At 45.4% G+C, this 18341-nt stretch overlaps 1 protein-coding gene and 1 pseudogene across 8 annotated transcripts in view; one reads left to right on the top strand and one right to left on the bottom strand.

The window, feature by feature from the left end:
* RHOT1 (ras homolog family member T1) overlaps positions 1-18341 on the bottom strand; it is an 88790-nt gene that overhangs the window by 65571 nt on the left and 4878 nt on the right. The window lies entirely within an intron of this gene.
* Positions 10385-18341, top strand: part of LOC105548699 — a 12222-nt pseudogene continuing 4265 nt past the window's right edge.

Here is an 18341-nt window from a genome sequence, read left to right as displayed (position 1 = left end):
ACAATCTCAGCTTATTGCAACCTCTGCCTCCCAGGTTCAAGTGATTCTCCTGCCTCAGCCTCCCAAGTAGCTGGGATTACAGGTGCACACCACCACGCCGGCTACTTTTTGTATTTTTAGTAGAGACAGGATTTTACCATATTGGCCAGGCTGGTCTCGAACTCTTGACCTTGTGATCTGCTCACCTCGGCCTCCCAAAGTGCTGGGATTACCAGGTGTGAGCCACTATGCCCAGCCTTGGCTAACATTCTTTTCACGTATCTGGATAAAAAGAAAAATTTTTTAAATGTACCATCTCCGATTCATCATTCCTCTGCATTTAGCAGTCAAGATCTGTCAAATTTTCCTTTGACATTTTTAATATTCATTCCTTCCCTCGCTGTTCCCCTATTTCCCTAATTATGGTACTTTTACTGAAAAATCTCTCAGTCCCAAATTTCCTATCCCTTTCTCCAGTCTCTCTCCTCATTAATCTACCAACAATACAAATGCTGGTCCATTTTTCTTACATGGTCTTTTCATTTTCTAACTCACCTGACCAAACACTTTCTTTGACTCTCAATTATCTACCACATCAAAATGAAATCATTCTACTGGCCTTTGAATATCATAATCTATCCCTAGCTCACCTATCTAATCTCATTTCCCACTATCCCCCACTCAACTTGCTCAAATAAGGCCATTCTGCATTGTATAAGTCCAAACAAGCCACAATAAATCCTGCCCACCTCACAGTTTCTCTCATCTAAACATCATTCCCACTCTCCCCTCTACTTTTCCAAATGTTATTAATAATTACCTTTCAAGGATGGTTCAAATTCTACCTATAGCTCTTATTTCCTCCACTTCCTCCTTTGAACTACTTCTGTGCCACATTTCTATTAAATTATAACTTAAATTTATACCCAAGATATATACTTAATATATATGAGTCTACATTGACACAATAAACAAATATTTGGAAACACTTGGATAGTGAACAAAATTTTCCAATTTTACATGAATGGGAAAAGGGCCTCTAGCACATCAACCAGACTGAATCATCTGATTTGACTTCACCTGGCCCAAGCACAGCAGTACTGCTGTATTTTCAGCATCATCACTAAGGAAATTAGTCCCACCTCCTGGAGATTCTGGAACTACCATTCAAATATTTTCTTAACAGCAACCGGAGAACTGGGAAAAACAGGTAACTGCTGAAGCAGTTAAAATATAAACATATGCTAAAATTACTTTGTTCAATTTGTTTTTAGTAAAAAATAAAATGTTAAAATTTCAAATAATATAAAGGAGGGTGTGATATAACATAGAATACATCTGGTCTTTGTCCCCAGCTCCTGGCACAGAGCATCAGAATCCTTTGGAATTTCCTGAATGATAGGAGTGTCTTTTATTATGAATAATGAGTCCCTTTCAACCATATTGAGTTCATCCTAATGAGGTGACTCATGTGGGGAGAAGGAGGCAACAGAGCATGCTAGCAGGGTTTTCACCAGAAAAACCAACTACATGATTAGAGGGTCAGAACTCTCAGCCCCATTCCAAAACCTCCAATGGGGAAAGACCTGGAGTCAAGCACGTGGCCAATGACTTAATCGCGTCTACCTACTGAAAACCCATATAAAAACTCTGAACATCAAAGATCAGGAGAGCTTCCTGGTTAGTGAACAGGTCAATGTACCAGGAAGGTGGTGCACACTGACCATACAGGGAAAAAAGCTCCTGAGCTCAGGACCCTTCCAGACCTTTCCCCACATACCTCTTCAATCTGGTTGTTCATTTGTATAATCGTGAATATAGCACTTTCCCGAGTTTTGTGACGCGCTCTAGTCTGAGGGGGCAGTAGGAAGCCCTGAATTTGTAGTTGGTCAGGCCAAAGTGCACACTGCTGAAGTAAGGGCAATGTTGTTGGGAACTTTGCTCTTTAACTGGTGGTGAAACTGCCTTTGTAAAATTATGAATGGCAGTAAGAGAAATCTGACATAGTTGACTCCATCTTGCCTCTTTTTTTTTTTTTTCTTTTTCTTTTTTTGAGATGGAGTCTCGCTCTGTCGCCCGGGCTGGAGTGCAATGGCGCGATCTCAGCTCACTGCAAGCTCCGCCTCCCGGGTTCACGCCATTCTCCTGCCTCAGCCTCCCGGGCAGCTGGGATTACAGACGCCCACCACACGCCCGGCTAATTTTTTGTATTTTTAGTAGAGACAGGGTTTCACCGTGTTAGCCAGGATGGGCTAGATCTCCTGACCTCGTGATCTGCCCGCCTTGGCCTCCCAAAGTGCTGGGATTACAGGCGTGAGGCACCGCGCCCGGCCTCCATCTTGCTTCTAACCTCCAAGCTGTCCTTGGTCATTCCTGGGAATAGGCCAAGATAACCTTGAGAGGAATTTAAGTTTACTGTTTAATCTTAAAGCAAGAATGATAACAGCACTTCCTAAAACTAAACCACCTTTGTAAAACTAATGAAAGGCCACAAGGTTAGGATTATGTGAGGGACCTGAATTCTGCTAAGATATAGGTGTAAACAATAACCAACCATTGTTCCGGAGGTCAGGAGATTTGTAACTTCCCCAGTGACTCCTGTGAATAACATCACTATAGCGGAGCCTACAACTGGCATTCTGAGATTTTTTTTGCATTTCTGGTGAAGGACTGACTCTACCAGGACCCACAACTTGTGACTCAATCGATCCTGTGGCCCCTAATCAGTGGCTGACTGAGCACATGAGGAACCTTTTCCGCATCCCTATGATTTAATCCTCAACCAATCAAAACACCCTCCATTCTCTAGCCCCCTGCCCACCAAACTATCCTTGAAAAACCCAAACCTCTGAGCCTTCTGGGAGACTAATTTGAGTGATACATCTAGTTCTCCTGCATGGCCAGCCTTGTGTTAATTAAGTTATTTCTTTACTACAATACTGTGGTCTCAGTGAATTGGTCTGTCTGTGTAACAGGCAGAAGAACCCACTGGGCGACTATAGTGGATCTGAAGCTAACTCTGGGTGGTGTCAGTGTTACAGGATCCTTGGGGTGTCATTTCACCAACTGGAAACTTCTGTGGCCAATGGTGCCTTTGCTCAAGTTTTGCTCTGGCCCACTGGGCTCGTTCCACCCACTCAGCCTTGCAGGCTGTGCTCAACTCACACGACCAGCCTGGATCCCATGCCTGCCAAAGGTGAGCCAGGCACAAAGTGGTGAGGGGTGTGTGAACAAGCAAGGGGTCTGACCACTGTGCACAGCCAGGCATGCCGGCTGCTGCTGCAGGGTGGGCAGCTCCAGGTGCCAGCTTGGGCACCATCTCCCTGCAAGGCTGCAGGTGGACCAGGCGCACCACAAGCAGCTTCCACAGCTGCAATGGAGAACAGAGTGGTGCCCAGAAGCTTGACAACTCCAGGAACCACAGGGCCCCAAAGAGGGAGTCACAGCCCTGGCTAAGAGAGCTCCCAGATCCGGGCTCCCTAAAGGGCTGCAGCTCTTCTCTCCTTCTCTACGCTCTCAAGGTAGCAAGCAAGGGGCATATTTCAGCCCTGTTTGTGTTACAGCTCTTTTAGCCCCACCATTTGGCAGGTCCTGAGTTCTTGTCCTGCATCTGGGAATAATGAGGTAACAGACAAGTGGAGGGTGAGCAAGACAAACAGGAGCTTTACTGAGCAACAGAACAGCTCAGAGGAAACCTACAGCGAGTACCTCCTCTCTGTAGCCAGGGTGTCCCAACAAGTGTTCAGTTCTCAGCAGAGAGGAGCTATCCCAAAGAATGTTCAGCATGTTGTCCCGAAGAATGTTCAGCTCTCAGCAGAGAGGGTAATTCCTCTCTGTAGGCAGGTCATCCCATCGTCTCTCTTTTGGTCTGGCAGAGTCCGGGGGGGCTTTTTATGGGCCTCAGAGGGGAGGAAGAGTGTGCCGATTGGTCCATGGGAAGCCATGGGAGGACCCGTGCCACAGGTTCCCACACTGGTCTGCGGGATCAGCAGCCCAGCCCCTGGGCTTTAGGCAGTCCCCAGCCTGAAGGTGCGGACCTGCCCCCTTCTGCCCAGGAGCCTGTCTACCTCCTGCTGGCATTCAAGGCGCCAAGACAGTGCCAAGGGGTACCTGCAGGCCTGCGCCAAGCTGCCCTCAGCCTCCCTCCCATGCTCGCCGGTGCCCAAAGTCTGGAGGGGGCCAAAGTGGCAGGGGTCTGGCATGTCACCACTGCCCCAAGCATGCGCACACCCGGCCAGGCTGCAACAGCACCTAGGCTTGGCCCCAACCTCACTCTGAGATCAGAACAGGTGCCAGGAGCAAGGAGAGGCCAGGCAGCAGGAGCAGACACCTCCAAGTCCACAGGCTTCCCAGGCCCCTGAGACTGCAGAGATGCCTGGGTCCACAGCCACGGCTGGGCAGCTGCAGCTGCGACTGGGAGGTGGGGCTCCTGCCTGCTTCCAGCTCCTGCCAGCTCCACGGAGCGCGGCACCGCTCAGGGCCCAGCTCCACCTCGGGGCCCCTCTCTGCCCACCCCTCCGTGCCTGATCAGACTGCTCCCCTGCCAGTGGGTGACTCGGCCCGGCCCCATCATGGTGGCTCTCAGGGTATCAGGCTCCAGGGGGCTCCCAGGGGTGGGCTCTGGGGACTGCACCTCTCCTCTCCACATTTCCCCTGCAACAGCAGCAGATGAGGTACAGGTGGTGTGGCAGCCCCGGCCAACGCCGCACAAACGAACCCGATGATCTTGAGGCTGGCCCCACGAGTCCCAGCTGCACCTTCAGCAGAGTGCTCATGGGCTCCTGAGACACAGTCGGGGGACAGGTTGAGGCCACAGTGGAGGCTCCGGGCCTGGAAGCAGGTCCTGCCCAGCCATGAGAGGTGGGAATGGTGCACTCAGTTGCCTCAGGGATGCAGAGCACAGGGGTCCCACCGCCACCACTGCTGCTCCAGCAGCTGCTCCTGCTGCCACCGCCTGCGCCTCCCTGCTGCAGCCAACGGCCACTCCAGATGGCTGCCACTGCCATCATTAGAATTGAACTGAATTGTATGACACTCAGTTGGTATAGGAAAATTGGTGTTGGAACTCAGAGGGTATGTGAGCTCTGTATTTATCAAAAGAACTTACAGCTAAAATACTCACGCCTGTAATCCCGGCACTTTGGGAGGCCAAGGTGGACAGATCATGAGGTCAAGAGATAGAGACCATCCTGGCCAACAAGGTGAAACCCCATCTCTACTAAAAATACAAAAATTAGCTGGGCGTGGTGGCATGCGCTTGTAGTCCCAGCTACTAGGGAGGCTGAGGCAGGACAATCGTTTGAAACCGGGAGGCAGAGGTTGCAGTGAGCCGAAATTGCATTGCGTCCCCTACAGGCATGAGCCACTGCGCCCAGCCAACACATGTATTCTTAACTCTGATTCATGTGTGTAATATCTAGGCAACCTCCCAACATATCACCAGTGATCTCCTGAAGGACTTCTTAAACTTCCTTGATGAAAATGTGACATTTCCTGCCAGCTACTGAAGATCTCCAGAAAGATTAAGAAACAAATATTTCATTATCACCCATAGGAAACTCCTCAAGGGCAGAAAATATGTCTTTCTTGTTTACTGTTGATTAACAGTAGCTCCAGCTCCCATGGCACTTAATAAATGCAGCTGTATAGCTTGGTGGTTAGGAGAACAAATTTGAAACTCAGGAAAGTGGATGATTACTTCGGAGGGAAAGAGAGGACAATGTAATGGGAAGGGAGCTTCAAATGGTTGGTAGTACTTTATTTCTTAAACTGGGTGTTGGGTATTTGTCATATTACTCTTTATTACCTTTTACATAAATATTTAGTCAAAAAAGAAAAGAAGAAAAAAGAACACAGGCTTTGGAACTAGACAGAATTGGGCTGAAATCTTAGTTCCAGCACTTACTTGCTGTGCTTCCTCAGGCAAGTCATCAAGCCTGTTTATTCATCTATAAAGTACTGACCGGCCTCGTAGGATTGTTAAGAGGATTAATCAAGATGAGAGCTATATAATGCTTAGCACAAGACCTGGCACACATTAAGTACACAAATGGTAAATGTCATGATGATAATCAGTTTGAATTAAAGATGTTAAAATGAGCACTGGCCTGGGTCAGAAAATCTGGATTCAGGAACCGGTTTTTGCCATTACAGTATGATCCTGAGTTACAACTCTCTGGGCCTCAATTTTTCTCACCAGTTAAATCAGTTAACAAAAGAAAAGGTGAGGATAGGTGGACTAGATGTTATCTACATGCTTACAGCATATGCTTAAACTTCCATGGAGCACACCTAGAAAACTGGTCTGTAACATGAGAAAAAGTGCACATTAACATTAAGGGCTAGGCATGGCAGCTCATGCCCATAATCCCAGCACTTTGGGAGGCTGAGGTGAGGGGATCACTTGAGCCCAGGAGTTCAAAACCAGCCTGGGCAACACAGCGAGACCCTGTCTCTACCAAAAATAATTTTAAAAATTAGCCAGGCGTGGTGGCGTGTGCTTGTAGTCGCAGCCACTTGGGAGGCTGAGGTAGGAGGATCACCTGAGCCCAGGAGGTTGAGGCTGCAGTGAGCCATGATCACACCACTGCACACCAGGCTGGTCCAGGCTGGGTGACACAGTGAGACCCTGTCTCAAAACACACATTCACACAACACTAGGTAAGATATAGTAACCCTAGAAATGGCAGAGAGATCTGCAAACTGTATCTGTTTTAACTGTGTGTGGGAAAGTGATTTGGCAGAAACATTCGTCTAGCTACAAGAACAACGTAAAACTCACCAAGCCAATGTTGGGTCCCAGAATTTTCAGGTCTTGCCAACTTACGTGCAACACTTCATAACCCTTTTTCCTTAAATAACTACATTCATCCTGCCCTTGCTTAAGGTTCCAGCAACCCCAAACTGCCAGCTAGCTCAAGGTAGTATTCCTGTCAATATTCATAGTAGTTCATCCTGATTCCAGATGATTATGCACGATGGAAGCAAAACACGGATGCTCCTTCACTTACGGTGGGATTTCTTCCCCATAAACCCATCACAAGTTAAAAATATAAGTTAAAAACACACTTAGACCAGATGCAGTGGCTCATGTCTGTAATCCCAGCAGTTTGGGCGGCTGAGGTGGGAGAATCACTTGAGCCCAAGAGTTCAAGATTAGCCTGAACAACAAAGTGAGACCCTATGTCTCCAGAAAATAAAACATTAGCCAGGCATGGTGGTGCACACCCATAGTCTCAGGTATTTGGGAGGCTAAGGTGGGAGGATCCCTGGAGCCTGGGAAGTCGAAGCTGCAGTGAGCCATGATTGAGTCACTGCACTCCAGCTGGGGCAACAGAGTGAGACCTTGTCTCAAAAAAAATTTTTTTAATGTGTTAGGATCCTCCCTGGCAACCAAAACTAAAAAAAAAAAAAAAAAAGAAAGAAAATGTATTTAATGCTAGCAACACAGAAAGATAGTCCCTGACTTACCATACTTCTGTTTTTCTTTTTCTTTTCTTTTTTGAGACAGGATCTTGTTCTGTTGTCCAGGCTGCAGTGCATGGCACAATCTCGGCTTACTGCAACCTCCACTCCCAGGTTCAAGCAATTATCCTACCTCAGCCTCCCGAGTAGCTGGGATTACAGGCATGTGCCACCATGCCCGGCTAATTTTTTTGTATTTTTAGTAAAGACAGGGTTTCTCCATGTTGGCCAGGCTGGCCTCGAACTCCTGACCTCAACTGATCCACCCACCTCAGCCTCCCAAAGTACCAGGTTTACAAGCATGAGCCACTGCACCCAGCCAATTTTTTTTTTTAAATTTCTTGTAGAGATGGGGTCTCCCTATGTTGCCCAGGCTGGCCTCAAACCCCTGAGCTCAAGTGAGTCTCTTGCCTCGGCCTCTCAAGTGCTGGGGTTACAGGCATGAGCCATTGTGCCTGGCCTGTTTTCTTTTTTTTTTTTTTAAGAGACAAAGTCTCACTATGTTGTGCAGGCAAGAGTACAGTTGCATGATCATAGCTCACTGCAGCTTTGAACTCCTGGGTTCAAGTGATCCTCTCGCCTCAGCTTCCCAAGTAGCTGAGACTACAGGTGCATGCCACCATACCCAGCTAATTTTAAAAATTGTTTGTATAGATATGTTCTCATTACGTTTCCCAGACTGGTCTCAAACTTCTGGCCTCAAGTTATCCTCCTGCATTGGCCTCCCAAAGTGCTGGCATTATAGGCATGAGCCACAGAGCCCAGCTACCTGGATATTTTAAATATCTCTATATTCTCATCCTTCATCTACTATATTAAGGATGGCAAAAATGAAGCTGACATTCAATAATTCAGTCCCACTCTAGGTCCTTAAGAAATGTGCCTACCTTAATATGCTTAAGACCCTGATTCTTCTCATAATCCCCTTTTCAGAATTATCTTTTTAAAATTTTGCTCATGTTCTAGCACTCTAAGGCCCTCACCAGTTTTAGAAAGAAAAAAAAATCTACCTTTTAGTCCACAGTTCAAAAAACGTTAAACAGGCCAAGTGAGGTGGCTCTCACCTGTAATCCCAGCATGCTGGGAGGCTGAGGCAGGCATATCACTTGAGCCCAGGAGTTCTAGACCAGCCTGGACAACACGGTGAAACTCCATCTCTACAAAAAATTTAAAACTTAGCCAGGCATGGCGATGCATGCCTATATTCAGGTATTTGGAAGGTTGAGATGGGAGAATCACCTGAGCCCAGGAAGTCGAAGCTACAGTGAGCCATGATCACGCCACTGCACTCCAGCCTGGACAACAGGGTGAGGCCCTGTCTCAAAAAGAAAAAAAAAAAAAAAAGATAAATAATGTGATCAAAATTTAGCCGATCCCCAAACACTGAAAGTCTACTGGTTTCCAAGAAAGCACCTGTTCCTTAATCCCAATCACACAGGATATCTTAGCAAAATTCAGGCTTTTTTTTTTTTTGAGACAGAGTCTCGCTCTGTCACGCAGGCTGGAGTGCACTGGCACAATCTCGGTTCACTGCACGCTCCGCCTCCCGGGTTCACGCCATTCTCCCGCCTCAGCCTCCCGAGTAGCTGGGACCACAGGCGCCCACCACCACACCCGGTTAATTTATTTATTTATTTTTTTTGTATTTTTAGTAGAGTCGGGGTTTCACCTTGTTAGCCAGGATGGTCCCCATCTCCTGACCTCGTGATCCGCCCACCTCGGTCTCCCAAAGTGCTGGGATTACAGGCATAAGCCACCATGCCCAGCCCAGGCTTTCAAGATATGTTTTGTTCCCTTTGAAGTTCCCTCCCTCACCATGGCCCTTAAAACTCATCCATTCTTCCTCAACTCTCTTCTTTTTTTTTTCAGAGCAGGAGTGGAAATTTATTTTAAAAGGCTTTATAAGAGAAAATAAATGAAAAATTTGCTTGCTAGAAACCCAAGTGGGGGCCTGAAGGTCCAAGAGAGAAAAGACCCTCATCTCTTCTTAAAACTCATTAGAACAACCTTTTTCCCAGTCGCAGTCCCCTTCTGCTTTTCCCATGGACTCCCTATATCTGCAGTGATATTTTCAGAACAGACAACAAACATTATGAGGAAATTCAGATTTCTTCACAGCTCTGTTCATTAGTCTGAAGGGCAGTTCTGGCTGCCTGTGTAGCAGCAGGCTCCTGCCAAAGTATAAACCCGCCACCAGGTCTATTCCAGCAGGGCAGGCCTCAGAGACAGGAAAGAAAACACTTTGGCAGTCGTAAAGGCGACAACAATCAAGTAGCTTTACTCACGCTTGAACATACAGACACACAACACAGTAGTAACAAAGAGTGGGGGCAATTCTGTTTATTTATATCAGTCACTATCTTTTAAAGTGTGATTTTAAAAAATTTATTCACATCCTGCCTCATCTAGAAAAGAATTTGAGGTAATTCAGCACTCAGTACATTATAAAAAATACCATCTAGTTTGTGAAGTAATTGTACAAGAAAAGACCTTTTAAAAATCAAAGAACATGAATCTCTTCCACATTAAAATCCAAGAGTGATTTCCTTTTTTTTTTTTTTTTTTTGAGTCAGAGTCTTGCACTGTCGCGCAGGCTGGAGTGCAACGGCGTGATCTCGGCTCACTGCAACCTCCACCTCCCGGGTTCAAGCAATTCTCCTGCCTCAGCCTCCCATGTAGCTGGGATTACAGCCACCCACCACCATGCCCGGCTAATTTTTTGTATTTTTAGTAGGTACGGGGTTTCACTGTGTTGGCCAGGCTGGTCTTGAACTCCTGACCTTGTGATCTGCCCGCCTCGGCCTCCCAAAGTGCTGGGATCACAGGCACGAGGCACTGCGCCAGGCCGTGATTTCCTTTTTTAAAAAAGTTCATTGAGAGAGAGACACACCACGCAGGACTGAAAATGGTTCGTCTAAGGGGATTCATGACAGATTTCAGAAACCATGATGAACAGAATGGCCCCAGAGAATCCCCAGCCAGACCCTTTCATCAACAGGAATGATTCCAACATGAAGGTGATACCACCACAGGATCCAGATAGTCCCAGTTTCACTCTGTCATCTAAGCTGGAGTGTAGTGGTGCAGTCTTGGCTCACTGCAGCCTCAATCTCCCAGGTTCAAGTGATCCTCCCACCTTAGCCTCCAAGAAGGTGGGACTACAGCAATATGGAGAAAGCATCAAGAACATATTTAATTCACCCGCCAACAGTATGAAGAGCTTAGGAAGTTCTGTTTAGCCAGACCATGTTCCTAGATAGAAATTTTCAGGAGAAACTAGCTTTGAAACCCAACCTTCCAGAGTCAAAAGTAAAGAACACAGTGTCATGGTGAATTGGAGAGGACATGAAGATGATAACCTGGTGGTTTTCACTCAGGAGAAGCCTGGAATGCCTTCTCCAAGAACAGACCACAATCTCCTCTCTTCCCCCACTCCCCGGTTTGGTTTAGGAACCGGTGATTCAAACTGAAGCAGCAGCAGCAATCAGCAAAGCAATCAAACCAGATACCTTCCATCCAAGAAGAATGTGCCCACCTCCCCCAGAACATCCCCCAATCCTTATGCTTTTTCTCGTGTGGTTTCAGATTTCTACAGCTCCCTTCCACCTCAGCCCTTAGACTCTTTCAACTGGGCATGGAACTCTACTTTCACTGAGAGTCCCACAAGTGACTTCTAAATGCAAGATACTCAATGGGAGAGGCTGGTGGCCTCAGTTCCTGCTTTGTACTCTGATGCCTATGACATATCCCAAATCATAGAACTGTACAATCTTCCTGATAAGAATGAGATATCCAGCTATTCTTTCCACTGTCTGTATCAGTATCTCTCACTCACAAAGTACCAGGTAGGAGGACAGGGTTCCTCTCTCGGCACCTTTGCTGGTCCAGCTGTAGGCCTATCTCCCACACAAACCTGGCCCAGTATGATAAAGCATCCAGAAAACCTCCAATATGGTAGACTTTGGATTTCTCTGACCAGAGTACTAATAAATATGGACCATTTAGAAAAGAGGTCTTCTTGCCTCTTATACATGGAAAAAAAAAAGATCATTAGCAGCAAAAGTTCAAAATTGGAGCAAGAGAGACAGATGACAGTCAATTTAGGGGAAAAAAAATAGCACATTTTCATCAGTATCATTTTTGTATTTCCTTTTGGAAGGGCAGTGAAATAACAGCTACTTTAATAAAGGATCAGACAAATGTGACTTGGTTAAAAAATGCTTCAGTGAATCTAAACTAGGGCTTTTTGCTCTCCTTAGGGCCTGCCTACCTAACCCTATGTGAGACTATCAAAGGAATAATAAAGCAGCAAGTGTAAAAGCCACTTTTAAGCTATTTTTTAAAAAATTAATATTTTGGCCAGGTGCAGTAGCTCACACCTGTAATAACCAGCACTTTGGGAGGCTGAGGCCTCCCTGGATCAATTGAGGCCAGGAATTCAAGACCAGCTTGGCCAACATGGCAAAACCCATCTCTACTAAAAAAACACAAAAAATTAGCCAGGCCTGATGGCGCATGCCTATAATCCCAGCTACTAGGGAGGCTGAGGCAAGAGAATCACTTGAACCCAGGAGGTGGAGGTTACAGTGAGCCGAGATCATGCCACTGCACTCCAGCCTGGGCAACAAAGCAAGACACACACACACACACACACTCTCTCTCTTTATATACACACACACACATACACACGCGCGTGTGCACACACATATACTTTAGAGACGAGATTTCACTCTGTTGCCCAGGTTGGTCTGGAACTCCTGGACTCAAGCGATTCACCTGCCTTGGCCTCCCAAAGCGCTGAGATTACAGGCATGAGCCACCACACCCAGACTACGCTAATTTTAACTGAGAAATAAATAAGAGTGCCTTAAAGATAACGAAACATTTTAGAATATTAAATTCTAAAAACTATTTAAATATGCTTAAAATCAAAAAGGTATCTTAATAATGGCAAATATGATATAAACACTATGTATTTTTAACTGCTTCAGAAAATAAAGATTGTTTATGAGGAGACAAAAATCCCAAGCTCTTCTTAAATTGTACTAATTAAACTTTATATTTATTATTAAAATTATAGGACAAATGCATATAAAACATTGTATTTTATAATAAAATTTGTAACAAACAATTACAAATAAAATTTATAATAAAATGTATAAAATGTAATATAAATACATTTGATGCAAACATTTAGTATGTTATTAATATAGAGGACACAAAAATTATCCTTTATTAGCCAACCGACTAATGGCCTCTATTTCTTCTATTTTGCCTGAGAAATATTGAAGTAATCTATAAAAACTAAAAGGAAGACCACAATTATCCGCAAGGACAGAAGGCCTTCTAATCCAGTTCAATAGAATATGCCACAGTTCTGAGACTCCATGCTTCTAAGTAGGTCATCCATGGAAAACATAATTCATCACTATAGAACAAATTATCTAGATTTATCCAGGCTACAAATTTGTCTTTTCATCACATCTTTTGAACATCTAGTTTCAAATGACAACAAATTCCTAATATTCGTGAAGCAGAAATAACATTATCTGGTTCCAATTACCAGTCTACCCCATACTGGCTATTTTTCTTGATAACAAACACCCCCTGCTTCAAGTGGCAAAGAGACCTACTCCTCATTTTTATGTTTCTTTAGTAAGAAGACTTGTTGGCTCTTCCTAAGTTATTGAAATTAGAATACACTGGGGGGAGGAGGTTAACTATGGAGTTATATTTTTAACTGGAAAACTTTAGCATTTGGCGAAATAGCTAAACACTGTTCCAGAGGACAATTTCATTGCCCATATGCAGATGATGTGGCCTGCAGAACAAAAGCTATTGCTCAGCTATCCCTCTCCTTCAAACGAGATCAACACTAGTAACCAACTGGTGCAGCAAAAAAAGGCAGCAGAGAATAGGTTTCAATACATATGTGAGGATGATATAGAAAAGACTCTGTATGTACAGAACAGACTCTTTATGCAGAATGGACTCTATGGCCAGGGATGTTTGAACTTCGGCTTTCTCTGCATTTAAAGACAGCCTAACTTCTTTTATCTAAGCACTAAATACTCATTAAGCAATTTGCATTAAAGCCTGCATGCATCAGAAGTGGGCCCAGAAAAGATCCATTTCACCACAATGGGTGTTTGAATATCCTTGGCTATAGAATATTACCTAGGTAGTAAACACAGTATAATTGAAACTGGAGCAGTTTAATCTTTTTTTTTTTTTTGAGACGGAATCTCACTCTGTCGCCCAGGCTGGAGTGCAGTGGCACGATCTCAGCTCACCACAACCTCTGTCTCCTGGGTTCAAGTGATTTTCTGCCTCAGCCTCTTGAGTAGCTGGGATTATAGTCGCGTACCACCACGCCCAGCTAATTTTTGTATTTTTAGTAGAGACAGCTACTAGGGAGGCTGAGGCAAGAGAATCACTTGAACCCAGGAGGTGGAGGTTATAGTGAGCCGAGATCATGCCACTGCACTCCAGCCTGTTTCACCACGTCAGTTAGGCTGGTGTCGAACTCCTGACCTTGTGATCCACCCGCCTCGGCCTCCCAAAGTGCGGGATTACAGGCGTGAGCCACTGCACCTGGACAGTTTAATCTTTAAATATCATTCCAACAAAGACCAGAATGGAAAGCAATGTGGCTTTTTTTTTTTTTTAATAGGTAAAAAAAAAAAAGTAGAGGCAGGGTCTCACTATGTTGCCCAGGTCAATCTCAAACTCCTGGGCTCAAGCAAGTCTCCTGCCTTGACCTCGCAAGTGCAGGGATTAGCAATATGGCTTTAAAATGATCTTAGGCCAGGCACAGTGGTGCATGTCTATGATCCCAGCACTTCAGGAGGCCAAGGTGGGTGGATCACTTGAGGTCAGGAGTTCAAGACCAGCCTGGCCAACATGGTGTATTTTTGTATTCTACTAAAAATACAAAAATTAGCCAGGCATGGTGGCGTGCACCTGTAATCCCAGTTACTTGGGAGGCTGAAGCAGGAGAACCACTTGAAACCAAGAGGCTGATGCTGTAATGAGCCGAGACTGTGCCACTGCACTGCAGCCTGGATGACAGGGTGAGACTGTCTCAAAAAAATGAAAAAAGAGCAGGCCAGGTATGGTGGCTCACACCTATAATCCCAGCCTTTGGGAGGCCAAGGTGGGTGGATCACTTGAGGTTGACCAGCCTGGTCAACATAGTGAAACCCTGTCTCTACTAAGAAAAAACAACAACAACAACAACAAAAATTAGCCAGACATGGTGGCGCACGCCTGTCATTCCAGCTACTTGGAAGGCTGAGGTTACAGTGAGCCGAGATGGCACCACTGTACTCCAGCCTGGGAAATAAACAGCCTGGGAGCAAGACCCTGTCTCAAAAAAATAATAATAATAAAGAAAGAAAAATGATCCCATTTTTATGACAGAGAGGAATGGCTGGAAAACAAGGAAAGTCTAAACAAACTGAACTAGCTTGAACTCATTCATTCTTTCAAGAAATACCTGAGTGCCTCTTTTGTGCCAGGTCTACTCTAGCCACTGGGGATACAGCAAGAAGGAAGACAAATCCCCTGTCTTCATGACGATTCTTTTCTAGCCCAAGAGTCAGGACAACAAATGTACAAATATACATGGTTATGGGGATAATGCCTAGGTCAGAGCCTTCTTATAGAGAGAGCAATGAAGGACAGAGTAGCATAAAAGGGAAGGGCCAGATTGTGGAGGGCCTTACAGGACTGCATTAAGAAGTCTGGACTTGAGGGGGGCGGGGAGAGATAGCATTAGGAGATATACCTAATGTAAATGATGAGTTAGTGGGTACAGCACACCAACATGGCACATGTATATATATGTAACAAATCTGCACATTGTGCACATGTACCCTAGAACTTAAAGTATAATAAAAAAAAGAAGAAGTTTGGACTTTATTCTAAGTGAAAGTAGAAATCATTGGATGATACATATATTTTTTGAGACAGATTCTCACCCTGTCACCCAGGCTGGAGTGCAGGGGTGCAGTCACAGCTCACAGCAGCCTCAAACTCCTGGGCTCAGGTGATTTTCCCACTTCTGCCTCTCAAGTAGCTGGAACTGCAGGTGCATGCTACCTCACCCAGCTAATTTTTTGTATTTTTTGTAGAGATGAGGTTTCATCATGTTGCCCAGGCTGGTTTCAAAATCCTGGGCTCAATTGATCCTCCTGCCTCGGCTTCCCAAAGTGCTGAGATAATAGGCATGAGCCACCACACCTGGCACATTAGATGATTTTTAGGGGGCATAGCAGAATCTGAGATATTTTCTAAATATGAATCTGGGAGTATATATTCAGGACAGCTTGAATCTATACTCCAGGGTAAAAAAATTAAAAATAAAAAAAAATAAAGATGAATCTGCCTGCTCCGTGGAAAATGGAGGAAAGCAGGAGCAGAAAGACTGGTTAAGGGAGATATTGCAAAATTCAAAGCCAAAGCCAATGGAAGTTTGAACTAGTTTGGCAGAGGTTGCAATGATAATCAGAGTTAGACAAACCAGTTAAAAAGCTGCCAGATCCATTTTAAAAGAAGGTAACAGTTCCATTTTCTTAATGAACTTAACTAGTAGAAAACAAATATATCTCAATTTAATTTAAAAAGAAGACTCCATTAAAATGAAAACTATCCTGCTTACTATTTATTTTTATTTTTATATTTTGAGACAGAGTCTCGCTCTGTCACCCAGGTTGGAGTGCAGTGGTGTGATCTCACCTCACTGCGACCTCCACCTTCTGGGTGCAAGTCATTCTCCTGCCTTAGCCTCCTGAGTAGCTGGGATTACAGGCGCATGCCACCACAGCTGACTAATTACTGTATTGTTAGTAGAGACTGGGTTTCGTCATGTTGGTCAGGCTGGTCTCAAACTCCTGACCTCAGGTGATCTGCCCACCTTGGCCTCCCAAAGTGTTGGGGTTACAGGCATGAGCAACTGCGCCCAGCCATTAAAAATTAATTTTTTTTTTTTTAAGAGACAGAGTCTTGCTCTGTCACCCAGGCTGAAGTACAGTGGTGTGATCATGGCTCACTGCAACCTTGACCTTCTGGGTTCAAGCAATTGTCTCACCTCAGCCTCCACAGTAGCTAGGACTACAGGTGCAAACCACCTTGCCTAGCTAACAGTGTTGTGGTTTTTTTTTTTTTTTTTTTTTTTGAGGCGGGGTCTCACTATGTTGCCCAGGCTGGTCTCAAACTCCTGTGTTCAAGCAATCCTCCTGCCTCAGCCTCCCAAAATGCTGGGATTACAGGAGCAAGTCACTGTGCCCAACCATTAATATTTAAATTTTCTGTAAAGACAGGATCTCATTACATTGCCCAGGTTGGTCTCGAACTCCTTGGCCTCAAGTGATCCTCCTGCTTCAGCCTCCCGGAGTGCTTGGAATACAGGTATGAGCCACCTCAGCCAGCTGTGTGGGTGCACTATTAAAGTGTTTTTTTTTTAGACAGAGTCTTGCTCTGTTGCTCAGGCCGGCACGTCTAGGCTCTGCAACCTCCTCCTCCTCCTCCAGGGTTCAAGCGATTCTCCTGCTTCAGCCTCCAGAGTAGCTGGGACTACAGGTGTTTGCCACCACACCCGGCTAATTTTTGTATTTTTAGTAGAGGCGGGGTTTCACCATGTTGGCCAGGTTCGTCTCGAACTCCTGACCTCAAGTGATCTGCCTGCCTTGGCCTCCCAAAGTGCTGGGATTACAGGTATGAGCCACTATGCCCATCAGATTTTAAAAATTTTGTTTGTTTATTTATATTAGACAGAGTCTCACTCTGTCACTCAGGCTAGAGTCCAGTGGCATGATCTCAGTCACTGCAATCTCCACCTCTCGGGTTCAAGTAATTCTCCTGCCTCAGCCTCCCGAGTAGCTGGGATCACAGGCACACACCACCATGCCTGGCTAATTTTTGTATTTTTAGTAAAGACAAGGTTTCACCATGTTGGCCAGGCTGGTCTCGAACTCCTGACCTCAGGTGATCCACCTGCCTCAGCCTCCCAAAGTACTGGCAGTACAGGCATGAGCCACCATGCCCAGTCTGTTTTTATTTTTTTGAGAGAGGCTATTGTTCTATTACCTAGGCTACAGCACCATGGCACAATCTCATCTCACTGTAGCCTTGACCTCCCAGGCTCAAGCAATCCTCCCATTTCAGCCTCCTAAGTAGCTGGGACTAGAGGCACGTGCCACCATGCCGAGCTAATTTTTTCTATTTTCTGTAAAGACGAGGTCTTGCTATGTTGTCCAGGCTCGTCTCGAACTCCTCAGGCTCAAGCTATCCTCCTGCCTCGGCCTCCTAAAGTGCTGGGATTACATGTGTGAGCCACCGTGCCTGGCCTTGTTTTTTTTGTTGTTGTTGACACAGGGTCTTTACCCAGGCTGGAGTGTAGTGGCACAAACATGGCTCACCAAAGCCTCAACCTTCTGGGCCTAAGTAATCCTCTTGTCTCAACCTCCTAAGTAGCTGGAACCACAAGTGTGTGCCACCATGCCTAGCTAATTTTTTTAAATTTTATTTTATGTAGAGATGGAGAATCGCCATGTTGCCTAGGCTGATCTTTAACTCCTAGGCTCAAGCGATCCTCCCACCTTAGACTCCCAAAGTGTTAGGATAACAGGCGTTAGCCACTGCACCTGGCAAAATGTTGTTTTGTTTAAGGAATAGTAGCTGACTTTTGATTTGGCCTGATTTGTATTTGGTTTGTTCAATAATTAAGATGCGGGCCAGGCACGGTGGCTCATGCCTATAATCCCAGCACTTTGGGAGGCAGAGGTGGGCGGACCACCTGAGGTTGGGAGATCAAGACAATCCTGGCTAACATGGTGAAACCCCGTCTCTAGTAAAAATGCAAAAAATTAGCCAGGCGTGGTGAAACATGCCTGTGA

The sequence above is a fragment of the Mandrillus leucophaeus genome, unplaced genomic scaffold, assembly GCF_000951045.1.
Source record: "Mandrillus leucophaeus isolate KB7577 unplaced genomic scaffold, Mleu.le_1.0 Scaffold419, whole genome shotgun sequence".
Lineage (NCBI taxonomy): Eukaryota > Metazoa > Chordata > Mammalia > Primates > Cercopithecidae > Mandrillus > Mandrillus leucophaeus.
The sequence above is the reverse complement of the archived record's forward strand: the minus strand, read 5'-3'. Positions and strand labels throughout refer to the sequence as shown.